Below are 11359 nucleotides of genomic sequence, written 5' to 3'. Positions count from 1 at the left end.
CTAAAACAGGCAAAAACAGCAATTCTGGGTTGGGCCTCCGGTTAATAGGTTAGTCCCAAAAATAATATAAAAGTGGATAATAAAGCCCGATAATGTCCAAAATAGTAGATAATATAGCATGGAGCTATCAAAAATTATAGATACGTTGGAGACGTATCATGCATCCCCAAGCTTAATTCCTGCTCGTCCTCGAGTAGGTAAATGATAAAAACAGAATTTTTGATGCGGAGTGCTACTTGGCATAATTTTAATGTAATTCTTCTTAATTGTGGTATGAATATTCAGATATGAAGGATTCAAGACAAAAGTTTATATTGACATAGAAAATAATAATAGTTCAAGCATACTAACAAAGCAATTATGTCTTCTCAAAATAACATGGCTAAAGAAAGTTATCCCTACAAAATCATATAGTCTGGCAATGCTCTATCTTCACCACACAAAGTATTTAAATCATGCACAACCCCGATGACAAGCCAAGCAATTGTTTCATACTTTTGACATTCTCAAACTTTTTCAATCTTCACGCAATACATGACCGTGAGCCATGGATATAGCACTATAGGTGGAATAGAGTGGTGGTTGTGGAGAAGACAAAAAAGGGGAAGATAGTCTCACATCAACTAGGCATATCAACGGGCTATGGAGATGCCCATCAATAGATATCAATGTGAGTGAGTAGGGATTGCCATGCAACGGATGCACTAGAGCTATAAGTATATGAAAGCTCAAAAAGAAACTAAGTGGGTGTGCATCCAACTTGCTTGCTCATGAAGACCTAGGGAAATTTGAGGAAGCCCATCATTGGAATATACAAGCCAAGTTCTATAATGAAAGATTCCCACTAGTATATGAAAGTGATAACATGAGAGTCTCTCTACTATGAAGATCATGGTGCTACTTTGAAGCACAAGTGTGGTAAAAGGATAGTAACATTGTCCCTTCTCTCTTTTTCTCTCATTTTTTTATTTTTATTTGGGCCTTTTCTCTTTTTTTATGGCCTCTTTTCTTTTTTTTTCTTTTTTGTCCGAAGTCTCATCCCGACTTGTGGGGGAATCATAGTCTCCATCATCCTTTACTCACATGGGACAATGCTCTAATAATGATGATCATCACACTTTTATTTTTCTTACAACTCAACAATTACAACTCGATACTTAGAACAAAATATGACTCTATGTGAATGCCTCCAGCGGTGTACCGGGATATGCAATGATGCATGAGTGACAAGTATGAAAGAATTATGAACGGTGGCTTTGCCACAAATACTATGTCAACTACATGATCATGCTAAGCAATATGACAATGATGGAGTGTGTCATGAATGGAACGTTGGAAAGTTGCATGGCAATATATCTCGGAATGGCTATGGAAATGCCATAATAGGTAGGTATGGTGGCTGTTTTGAGGAAGGTATATGGTGGGTGTATGATACCGGCGAAAGGTGCGCGGTATTAGAGAGGCTAGCAAGGGTGGAAGGGTGAGAGTGCGTATAATCCGTGGACTCAACATTAGTCATAAAGAACTCATATACTTATTGCAAAAATCTACAAGTTATCAAAGCAAAGTATTACGCACATGCTCCTAGGGGGATAGATTGGTAGGAGAAGACCATCGCTCGTCCCCGACTGCCACTCATAAGGAAGACAATCAATAAATAAATCATGCTCCGACTTCATCACATAACGGTTCACCATACGTGCATGCTACGGGAATCACAAGCTTCAACACAAGTATTTCTCAAATTCACAACTACTCAAGTAGCATGAATTTAATATCACCATCTCCATATCTCAAAACAATTATCAAGTATCAAACTTATCATAGTATTCAACACACTCATAAGAAAGTTTTATTATTAATCTTGCATACCAAGCATATTAGGATTTTAAGCAAATTACCATGCTATTAAGACTCTCAAAATAATCTAAGTGAAGCATGAGAGATCAATAGTTTCTATAAAACAAATCCACCACCATGCTCTAAAAGATATAAGTGAAGCACTAGAGCAAAATTATATAACTCAAAAGATATAAGCGAAGCACATAGACTATTCTAACAAATTCCAAATCATGTATGGCTCTAAAAAGGTGTGTACAGCAAGGATGATTGTGGTAAACTAATAAGCAAAGACTCAAATCATACAAGACGCTCCAAGTAAAACACATATCATGTGGTAAACAAAAATATAGCTCCAAGTAAAGTTACCGATAGAAGTAGACGAAAGAGGGGATGCCTTCCGGGGCATCCCCAAGATTTGGCTTTTAGGTGTCCTTAGATTATCTTGGGGGTGCCATGGGCATCCCCAAGCTTAGGCTCTTGCCACTCCTTGTTCCATAATCCATCAAGTCTTTACCCAAAACTTGAAAACTTCACAACACAAAACTTAAAGTAGAAAATCTCGTGAGCTACGTTAGAGAAAGAAAGTAAAAGACCACTTCAAGGTACTGTAATGAACTCATTCTTTATTTATATGGGTGTTATACCTACTGTATTCCAACTTCTCTATGGTTCTTAAACTAATTTACTAGCCATAGATTCATCAAAATAAGCAAACAACACACGCAAAACAGAATCTGTCAAAAACAGAACAGTCTGTACTAATCTGTAGCTAGCGCAAGATCTGGAACCCCAAAAATTATAAAATAAATTTCTGGACGTGAGGAATTTATCTATTAATCATATTAAAAAATAATTAACTAAATATCACTTTGCAAATAAAAATGACAGCAGTTCTCGTGAGCGCTAAAGTTTCTGTTTTTTACAGCAAGTTCAACAAGACTTTCCCCAAGTCTTCCCAACGGTTCTACTTGGCACAAACACTAATTAAACACAAAAAAACAAACAAACAGAGGCTAAATAATTTATTTATTAATAAATAGGAGAAAAAATCAAGGAATAAAAATAAAATTGGGTTGCCTCCCAACAAGCGCTATCGTTTAACGCCCCTAGCTAGGCATAACAATCAAGAATAGATCTAGGTATTGCCATCTTCAGTAGGCAATCCATAAGTGTCTCTCATAATAGATTCATAAGGTAGTTTAATTTTCTTTCTAGGAAAGTGTTCCATGCCTTTCCTTAATGGAAATTGGAATCTAATATTTCCTTCCTTCATATCAATAATTGCACCAATCGTTCAAAGGAAAGGTCTACCAAGAATAATAGGACATGAAGGATTGCAATCTATGTAAAGAATGATAAAATCTACAGGCACATAATTCCTATTTGCAACAATAAGAACATCATTAATTCTTCCAATAGGGTTCTTAATAGTGGAATCCGCAAGGTGCAAGTTTACAGAGCAATCATCAAAATCACGGAAACCTAACAAATCACACAAAGTCTTTGGAATCGTGGAAACACCAGCACCTAAATCACATAAAGCATAGCATTCATGATATTTAATTTTAATTTTAATATTTGGTTCCCACTCATCATAAAGTTTTCTAGGGATAGAAACTTCCAATTCAAGTTTTTCTTCATAAGATTGCATCAAGGCATCAGCGATATGTTTAGTAAACGCTTTATTTTGACTATAAGCATGAGGAGAATTTAGCACGGATTGCAACAAGGAAATAAAATCAATCAAAGAGCAACTTTCATAGTTAAATTCCTTGAAAAATCCATAATAGTGGATTCAGCAACATCTAGGGTTTTAATTTCTTCAATCTCACTTTTATCAAATTTAGCATCAAGATCAAAAGATTCAGAATTCTTGGAACGCCTTCTAAGTAAGAGTGGATCATATTCAGTCCCATAATTATCAAGATTCATATTGCAAAACAAAGATTTAATATGGGACACATCAATAACTTTTAGATCTTCATCATTATTTTCATAGGAACTAGAAGAACACGCTTTTATAAAGGCATCTTTCTTAGCATGCATCCTAGCGGTTCTTTCTTTCCACTCATCAATGCAAATTCTCATGGCTTTGAGAGACTCATTGATATCATGCTTACGTGGAATAGATCTAAGTTTCAAAGAATCGACATCAAGAACAATTCTATCAACGTTCCTAGCCAAATAATCAATCTTAAGCAATTTTTCTTCAATCATAGCATTAAAATTCTTTTGTGAAGTAATAAATTCTTTAATATTAGAATCAAAATCAGAGGGCATCTTACTATAATTTCCATAAGAATTATTGTAGGAATTACCATAATTATTAGAGAGATTACTAGGATAAGGCCTAGGATTGAAATTTGCTCTATACGCGTTGTTACCAAAATTGTTCCTACCAACAAAATTCACATCCATAGATTAATTATTATTCTCAATCAAAGTAGACAAGGGCATATCATTAGGATCAGAAGGAACAATCTTATTAGCAAATAATTTCATAAGTTCATCCATCTTTCCACTCAAAACATTAATTTCTTCTATCGCATGCACCTTTTTCTTAGTAGATCTTTCAGTATGCCTGTCGGTGTCAAAACCGGCGGATCTCAGGTAGGGGGTCCCGAACTGTGCGTCTAAGGCGGATGGTAACAAGAGGCTGGGGACACGATGTTTTACCCAGGTTCGGGCCCTCTTGATGGAGGTAAAACCCTACTCCTGCTTGATTTATTCTTGATGATATGAGTATTACAAGAGTTGATCTACCACGAGATCGGAGAGGCTAAACCCTAGAAGCTAGCCTATGGTATGATTGTATGTTGTCCTACGGACTAAAACCCTCTGGTTTATATAGCCACCGGAGGGGGCTAGGGTTACACAAGGTCGGTTACAAAGGAGGAGATATACATATCCGTATTGCCTAGCTTGCCTTCCACGCCAAGTAGAGTCCCATCCGGACACGAGACGAAGTCTTCAATCTTATATCTTCATAGTCTAACAGTCCGGCCACAGGATATAGTCCGGCTGTCCGGAGACCCCCTAATCTAGGACTCCCTCAGTAGCCCCTGAACCAGGCTTCAATGACGATGAGTCCGACGCGCAGTATTATCTTCGGCATTGCAAGGCAGGTTCCTCCTCCGAATACACCACGGAAGAATTTGAATATAAGGATAGCGTTCGATCCTGCAAAATAAGTTCCACATATCACCGTAGAGAGAATAATATTTCCACAAATCTAATCTGCTGACACGTTTTGGCAACATGACATTATGCCATGGCCCGGTGATTATTCGAACCGTTTCCTTTAACTAGCCCCGCACATAACGCAAGGCAGTTTTTCAACACGTCTTGCTGAAGCAGAGACCGTGTCCCCCTTATTACGGGATTCTCATCAATACGGGCGTGGGTAACCCAACCGCGCCATCGATTACGGCGCTTGGGGGGATAAGCGAGTTTTACCAGGCTAGTGGGGCGCATAGTTTTGGCCGCCCTTATAAAAGGACAAGGTTTAACCTTTTTCTACCCACGCCTCCTTCCTCCTTGCTCATCCACTCTTGCGCACTCGAGCTCCAATGCCCAAGCCCACATCCTTCCCCTCAAACTTCTCCAATCATGTCCGGAGCGGGAGGCAAATGGATGGATACCTCTGTTATGGAGGGACACATCAAGAAGCTGCGCGGAGCCAGATACTTGGCCGCGAATATCACGCATCGGCTGCCCGCTGCGAGGCAGATCGTTCGTACCCTTGAACCTCACGAGAGGGTAGTTTTCCTCCACCACTTCCTCCGCAGACTAGGGTTTCCCCTCCATCCATTCGTCCGTGGTCTCATGTTCTACTACGGGCTGGACTTCCATGATCTAGCCCCGAACTTCGTCCTCAACATTTCGGCATTCATCATCGTGTGTGAGGCTTTGCTCCACATCCGGCCCCACTTCGGCCTGTGGTTAAAGACCTTCAATATCAAGCCGAAGGTGGTGGGCGACCAACAAGCAGAATGCGACGAAGCCATGGTGGGATTTCAACTTGTGGGAGTTCGACCCGGCCCAGCACCAGACTCTGAGCGAGCTCTTTGACACGATGCACAAAGACGTCTGGAGGGTGCTGTTGAAGGGCGCCAAGGTCCCTCCCTCTCTCAACAAGGACCGCGGGCTAAGCTCGAAGCGCCGAGCACATTCGGTGAGTTCTATACATACGGTAGGATATTTTATTTCCCCTAGCTTAATCATGTGCGGGGTCTGAACTCCATGCCTTTGACAGGAGTGGGTGGAGATGTCAGGGCAGATTAACTGTCCGGCCCCTCTGCCCGAAGACACTGCGGATGCTCTCCTCACGGAGATGCTAACTCCGGCTCCTTACAAGGTGCCGGAGAAGACCAAGAAGGCCAAGGGAACCCGAAAGAGTTCCCGACGCCAGGTGTTATCGGACTCATCGTCCGATAACTCCACGACGCACTCCTCCCCCGAAGACGATGAGGAAGATAAAGAGGCTCCCCCTCCAGTCGAGGGAGACAAGAAAAGGAAGGCCGCCCCAACCGGGGGGGGGGGGCGAAGGGTCCAAGAAGGGAAGGACTCTCCTTCTGGACTACTCCACCACCGCCGCCGAAGGCGAAGACAAGTGGCTGCTCAGGGCCAAGCCCCTGGCGAAGTCGTAAGTATTCGGATGCCAGAGTAACTCATAGCATACCTTTGTCGCACTGCCTCTCCTAACGCCGAAATATGACTATGCAGACCGCCACGAGCCCGTATCGACGTATCGTCGGACGGCTCCCTGGGCTCGTCGGATATGGATAGCGATCCACTTCCGACCGCCACCTCCCCTTGCCCTACGGACAACGCCGAGGTATTGTCTCAAGAGGCACTGGGTCGAGGGGAGACAGTCCCGGAGGCGCCTCAAGGCGACCTTCCGGACTCCGGGAGCAGAGGGACTAAGGCTCCCGAGGGCTCCGAGTTCGGCCCTCAGCCGAACACCGCGCCGGAACCCCCAGTGGTTCCGGACTCGGGCAGGCGACCTCCTTCCAAAAGGGGCAAGACGCCTATGCCGGTGACCTCTGTCCATCCAGAGGCACAGGACAATCTGCTGGGAGCGCTTCGCAGCGCTTCCATCGACAAAGAGCACCACACTATTATGAGTGCGGTGGTCCAGAAGGTTCAGTCCGCCAAGAGCGGACTGACTGAAGCTTGTGCCAGCCTTCTAACAGGCCTTGAGGTAAGCTTTTGGAATATGGGGAAAAATATTACTGCATAGACAGTAACCCCTGGTGCTTTGTTCGGTGGTCACAAAGAAAAGCCGAACAGAGGATCAAACAATATCGCAGGAGTCTAATATAAGTATGTCAATATGCATATGCAGGCTTCGCTGCTGGCCTCTGCTGCACTGACTGCGGAGGTCGCCGCACTGAAGCAGGACCTTAAAGGGTCCAAGGACGAGCTCGGCCTTGCCAAGAGGCAGCTCGAGGAGGAAAAAGTTAAGAAGTACCTAGTATATGGATATGTATAAAAAGAATGCGATTGCAAAATGACAGGATCATCGTAAATTTGCCAGGGGCCACGACCGAGGTGGCGACCCTGTAGCAAGCACTATCCGAGGCCGAAAACAAAGCGGCCACGGAGTGCACCGAGCGGGAAAGGCATGAGGCTCGGGTGCGCGAGGTGCAGCAAGAGCTCCACGCTCTCATGACGAAGCACGAGGCGTTGGAGCTTGACTTGAAGACGCGAGAGTCTGAGCTTGCCGCGGCCCTCGAGAGTACAAAGAGTGCCAAGGCCGAAGCCCAAAAGGCCCTCCAGGAGATTGATGCGATGAAGAAGATAGCGGCGGGTAAGGCATTCTATATGCAAAGCAAGCATGTGAAAGTAAATTACCTGTTACTTACACGAATCCGGAGCTCTCCAGGAGCATTTGCAGATTTTCCCCACAGCGTGTCGGATGCCGCACAGTTTTACCAGGCCGAGGAGGGAAGCTCAACGGAGAAGTTGTTCTGGTCTCAGTATACTAGGACCGAACACCCGATGCCTCTGAGCGACCAGCTGAAGCAACTGGTCGAGCTGCACAAGGCGACCGAATAGGCCATGAAGGGCTTCATAGTCCGGATGTGGCCTGGCGACGCCCTTCCCAGCAGCTACTTCGGCCTAGTGAGGCGGCTTGTGGATGCCTGCCCATGGCTAGAAGTCATCAAGTGGTCCGTCTGCATCGAAGGTGCACGCCGGGCTTTCGCCCGTGTGGAGGTGCAATGGGCCAAGCTGGACGTCGTGAAGCTGATTAAGGAAGGGCCGCCGGAGGGCAAGGATTGAGAATAATTAACCATAATATTATCTAGGAGTTTAGTTGCTTCTCCTAAAGTGATTTCCATAAAAGTGCCTCCCGTGGCTGCCGGGGCACTGATCCACGGGCACCTATGGGACCGGCGGACCGGGTCCCTTTCAGTTCGGCGGGGGCGGAGATCGTGCAAAGAGCGGATCGAGGCGAAGCACCCGAGCGATTTACCCAGGTTCGGGCCGCATGGATGCGTAAAACCCTACTCCTGCTTTGTGGTTTGTATTGATTTCTTGCTCGGGAGCGCGGAGTGCTACAGTACACACCAGCAGCTAACGAGACCGAGCGTGAGTGTTCTCTGAACTAGCTAACAGCTAACAGCTAACAGCCAACCCCCCCTACGTTGCGCATGGGCCTCCTTTTATATGCTCAAGGGGTCACCGACAGGTGGCAACGGAGGCAAAGGGTAAAAATGGAAAGGTGCTGCGGTAGGTACAGCTACCTGCTACAGTGTATCATACCTAATCCCTGACGGCAGGGGACAAGGGCATTAAATGCCCGTCTGTGTCGCCTAAACAGTGCAAAAAGGGACTGCCAGGGACGCCACCGTTCGCCACGATGGCGATCTTGTCAGCGCCGCTTGCCACCGCACGCCGCTGGCTGCACAGTCTCCCGCCACGTACGCCTGGAAGGGCCCTAGAGCGACACGTTGGTGGATGTGCTGGAGCACGGGCACGGAGAGGTGGCTTGCCACGGCAAGCGCCCTGCCGCTGTCGTTGTCTTGTCGCATCCGGGAGCTTGTCGCTCACCGGGCCTTGTCGGGACGCGTGGCGCACCGCGGCAAGTTCCTTGAAGTGCCTTGGTAGGCCTTCCCGACAAGCTCCTCTTGCCGGGGTCTTGAGATGCCTTTGTTGGCCTTCCCGGCAAGCTCCTCTTGCCGGGGTCTTGTCTCCTTGACTTGGATACTTTGTTCTTGAATGGCTCCAAAGGAACCACGGAGGACCTTGGCGGTCATCCGGCAAGCCTTGCCGCGGGACGCTGCGACTGCCCGTGCACAAGTTCGGGATACTAGGGTACCCCTACTCTAGTACACCGACAGGAGCCCCCGGGCCTGGGCCATACACGGTGCCGAGCGCTGTTGGTCCAGGCCCAAAACAGGGCACGGGAATGCGCGTCCTAGGTTACGCCGTATCTCACTCCGTATCCGCCGCGCCCTCCCCGAACGGCATGCGTTGAATGCGGCGTCGTGGGAGAGATCGTGGGTGGTTACTTTATTCGGAAATGCGGAACGTCCGCCCCCCCTCTTTATAAGCAGGGAAAACAGGGGAAGTTCGCCTATTCGCCCGTTGCTGCTTCCAATCTCAGAAATCTCCACTGCTCCCTCGCCTTCCCAAAGCTGAGAGAGAGAGAGAGCAGCGCTCCGCCCCCCATCGCCACCAGCACCACCAACGCCGTCGACCTCCTCCACCACTTCCGCCATGGCTCCGAAAGCCGACAAGGGGAAGGTCGTGAAGTCGACCGAGGCGCAGCGGCTTGCGGCGCTGCGGAAGGAGCGGGCCGTCTTCCCCCCCAAGCTTGCCGCGAAGGAGCTGAGGGAGAACTACTACCTCTTCTGGTCGATGGAGACACGAGCGCATCCGCGCACGAAGGTACTCCCCGCCGCCGCTTGGAAGAAGGCCCCAAATGGATACCCCTTCTTCGCTTTGTTCTTCTACTACAGGCTCTGCCCGCCTTTCTCTGAATTCTTCTGCGACATCATGAATACCTACGGATTCCACCTCCTTGACTTCACCCCCAATGCCGTTCTGACCATGGCAGTTTTCGCACATCTCTGCGAAAACTTTGTTGGAGTCCATCCCAACGTAGCCCTCTTCCGCCACTTCTTCATACCACGAGTAGAGAGAGGAGAGCCTCTATCCGGCGGAATCGCCTGGATCTCAAGGGCCGGCAAGAAGGAAACGTATCTGGAGGGAGAATTCCGCGGCAAGTGGGAGGAGTGGAGAGCAGATTGGTGCTGGATTGACGAGGAGAACCCGCAGCCATTCACCACCCGGCGCCAAACCCCAGTAGCACGCGGCAGCGATTGGAGTGACGTGGCCCCGGAAGACGACAGGCTGAAGATTGCCGTCACCAGGATCCTACGCCTCAGGCTTGTCGGGCTTACTGTTGGCGCTGTTGGCGCAAACTTCCTTCGCCGCCGCATTGCCCCCCTACAGGAACGGGGGAGGCCCACTTGGGAGTTCAAGAATGCGGCAGATATCATGAGGCTGCGGCCGGGCCTCAACTTCAACTTCACAGTTCTGGAGCTCAACGCGATGCTGCAGGAGCTGTTCAAGTATGACCCCCAACATCCCGAAGTTTTCAGGTTGACGGGGGGCGTCGTTCCGCTGTGCAACAATTCCTCGCTCGACCGCATCCGTGCAATGATGCCGGAGTGCGACTCGCAAGGAATTGTGCCAACTTGGCAGGAGCCTGCAGACGACGTCGTGCAGCAGTTCTTCGATGACTTGGTGGAAGTGCCAATCCGCTCCGACGAGAAGGATGGCCTCACCCGCGACACCACCGATGCAGAGATGGCGCTCATCGCCACTAGGCTGGAAGAGGCAGCGGCAGCCGTAGCCGCGGGCGAATTTGGATTCACCGTGGAGGAGGGAGATGCAGCAGAGGCGGCAAGCCGTGCCGAGCGAGGGGAGTCCGCCGGCAAGAAGGAGCTTGCCGGGCGTGACGCCGAACCGAGCGAGCCCGCCAAGGACACGAGCGGCTCGTTGGAAATCAACTCCTCTTCCTCCTCATCTTCGGGCAGCTCGCCGCAAGCAGAGCCTCCATCCCCACCAAGAAGGCGTCTCCGCAAGGCCGGTGACATGGCGGAGCGGCAAGCGGGTCAACAGTCGCCACGCCGTGTGACACGCTCCACCACGGCAAACACCGTTGCCGCGGGAGCGCCTCATGCTGCGACGGCAACTGGAGCGGAGTCTAGTCGGACCACCGCTTCAGTTCCTGCCGCTGCTCACGCCGCGCCGGTAGCCGGAGCGGGGTCGTCTCAGACCACCGCCACTGCTCCCGCCAAGCGGCCAAGGGAAGCTACCCCTCCGCCTCCTCGCGCCGGGCGCGCGCCGGACTTCGACTTCTCCGCGTTCAGCTCCGACGAGGAAGAAGAAGAAGAGTAAGCTTCTCTTGCTGTACTTGTAGTTCTTCAATTCTTGCTGTTTTTCTTGTATCTCATTTGCTTTTCTTTCTGAATTTGTTCCTCTTTAGGACTCTGGCCCAGAG

The sequence above is a fragment of the Triticum urartu genome, chromosome 6A (assembly GCF_056163025.1).
Source record: "Triticum urartu cultivar PI428250 chromosome 6A, HENAU_Tu73, whole genome shotgun sequence".
NCBI classification, from domain to species: Eukaryota; Viridiplantae; Streptophyta; class Magnoliopsida; order Poales; family Poaceae; genus Triticum; species Triticum urartu.
Note: the sequence above shows the minus strand (reverse complement) of the source record.